General features: G+C 16.2%; 1 protein-coding gene across 2 annotated transcripts in view; it reads left to right on the top strand.

The window, feature by feature from the left end:
- The first annotated feature begins 516 nt into the window (after positions 1–516).
- The window catches only part of LOC102672184 (tetraspanin-1-like), a 12,237-nt gene continuing 10,139 nt past the window's right edge, over positions 517–2,614 (top strand). For both annotated transcript variants that reach the window (XM_006608595.2, XM_006608593.2), the window contains exon 1: positions 517–760. The gene's annotated coding sequence lies outside the window, so the exon portion shown is untranslated. The remainder of the gene's footprint in view (positions 761–2,614) is intronic.

Raw genomic sequence — 2,614 nt, 5'->3', positions numbered from 1 at the left:
ATTATTTAATGTTTAAAATTAATTTAAAATAAATAAATCATTCTTTTTATTTTATATTTAAATTAAATAAATAATAATATAAATTAATCTTTATTTTAAATTTGCTCATTTATTGTATTTTAAATTAATACATATAAAAATGTATTATTTGTTTGAATATGNTATATATTATTTATGTACATGTGTAAACAGAAAATGATTTAAAAATTCAGTTTTTAAAAATGTAATGTATTAATATGTAAGAAAATGGAAAACTTGTTATAATTATAATAAAATATCTACAATACTTTCATTGAATTTTTAATATTTTAATTAATAAAATTTTTTTCATTTATAATATTAAATAAAAAGATAATACAATAATTAATATATATGTTCTATTAGAATATATATAGATATATGTATTTATATATTTATGTGAAGGCGCGAAAACTTTCAATCATGTGATTTGTCTACATTTGAGATGCTAACTACTGATTAGTCAACAGAGCTCCTATCACAGTAAAGCCGCCATTGGTAGGAGAACTACCGCGACAGGTATCTGTGGTAGATGCGCGGCAAACAGCACAGGAGGACGACGTTTCTTTTCTTACTTATATTTTAAAGAATTTATTAGTACGAATGAAGCCGATAAAATTATTACAATTTGATTCTATTATTCTTATAATGATGATAAATAGTGACGTGTGAAGTGTATTATTTGTATTAAGTTAATTCTTGGAATTTTTTACCAAAGAATCTTAGTTGCTATATCATAAACGTAAGTCATCTGTTCTTTTGCTTGTCTCTTTATCTCTCTATTTTCAGTTAAGAATTATTTTTATATTTCAATACTTATACTAAATCTAAAAGTATTGTTTGAATATTGTTTTTATAAAAACTATTTTAAAAAGTATTTATAAAAAGATGTATTACTATTCTTTTTTATTTTTGTTTTAAATTTATTTTTTATATGTTTTATTCTTTTTTTTATATACATACGTATGAAGCATATTTGCGTAACATATCAAATTACAAAATACCAAATTGTATTTAAAATGAATCAATATTTATCGTTTGTGTTAAAAATATTATGAAATTCTATAAAAAAATCAAGAATTAAAATAACTAATCTCTCTGTATAATTATATAAATTAAATGAAAAAAAATCTATGATAAGAATATGAATATATCGTTTGTAAATATAATCATTAATTTTTTTTATTATAATATTTATTTACTTATTTAAATAAATTCTTAATTTTCTATTCAGTTATGAATTTATTATTATTTTTGTCAAATTAAAATTAAATAAAATGATATAATAATTTAATTTTATCTTATGATCAAAATGATTCGAAATTATGAAATTAATTTATAAAATTTTTTTAATTATATTAATATATTCAATTCCAAGTTATCGTGCATAAAGACGTGACACATATTTAAATTACAATTTAAATCGCAAGTATGTTTTTATATTGATTTTTATGATTTGTTAAAAATAAAATGAAAATTTGATTCATTAAGTTTATAAAATGATCTTATTTAAAATATATCTACCATAGTTTTATTAATATTAGTTTTTCTAAATAAATAATTTTCGTATTTTTATTATTTCCTTTTTTTCATACTATTATTATTTTTTATATTATGATATTTTGTAACATTTTTATTTTTATTTTTTATTATTTTATCTTACATATCTCAAATCTTATAATCTTACACAGAATCCTATATTCTGTGTAAAAATTTTAATAAATTCACGAAATAGTATACATTTTTATTGATCATTTTGTTTTCTTTTTCATAATAATATATTAAATTTTTTTCATAATAATATATTAAAATCGAAATTAATTTGATAATCGAATTTTATAATTAAAATTGTTTTATATTCATTTTATAACGAAATGCACAACTTTTCTTGAAAATTTTTTCTTTTTTTTTCTTTTTTTATTTTTCTTTTATTTTTTTCTCTTTTTATTTCTGATCTTATCTCTATTCTTTGTCTTCTATCTTTATATTTATGCATATATATATATATATTTATTTTTTTTGCAAATAAAAGAACATGCTATAGTATTTTTTTATAAGTTTATTATCTTAAAAAAGTATACATTATATGATTTTTTTTATAAATAACTATAATAATAATATTATATATAAATATAATATATAAATATAAATAATATTACATCATTGAAATATTTTGTTTTGTGTATGTTGATAATTTTTAATATATTTTTTAATTTTACAGTTTAGCATAAAAAATTTAGCATAAAAAATTATTATTTTGTTTTAATTTATTATTGCTAATTATATTTTAAATTATAATTAAATTGACGGAAACAATTAATTTAGTATAGTAATATTTTTTAATTAAAATGAATAAATTTTTTCAATTATAATGAATATTTGCTCATAATAAAAATGATGTATTATTCTTTCATTATATCATTAAAATATAATTCTTAATGATATATTATTCTTAATTAATATTTTATTATATCAGAATTAAATCAATGATTTTAGGAAAACAAATTTAGATAAAAAAAATAATGTACATATGTATTATTCATATGTATACGTAAAATATTATTATAATTTATTTTATAATGGCATTTAAACAGTA

This window comes from Apis dorsata, unplaced genomic scaffold, assembly GCF_000469605.1.
Source record: "Apis dorsata unplaced genomic scaffold, Apis dorsata 1.3 scaffold_41, whole genome shotgun sequence".
Lineage (NCBI taxonomy): Eukaryota > Metazoa > Arthropoda > Insecta > Hymenoptera > Apidae > Apis > Apis dorsata.
This window is presented reverse-complemented; position numbering and strand designations above follow the sequence as displayed.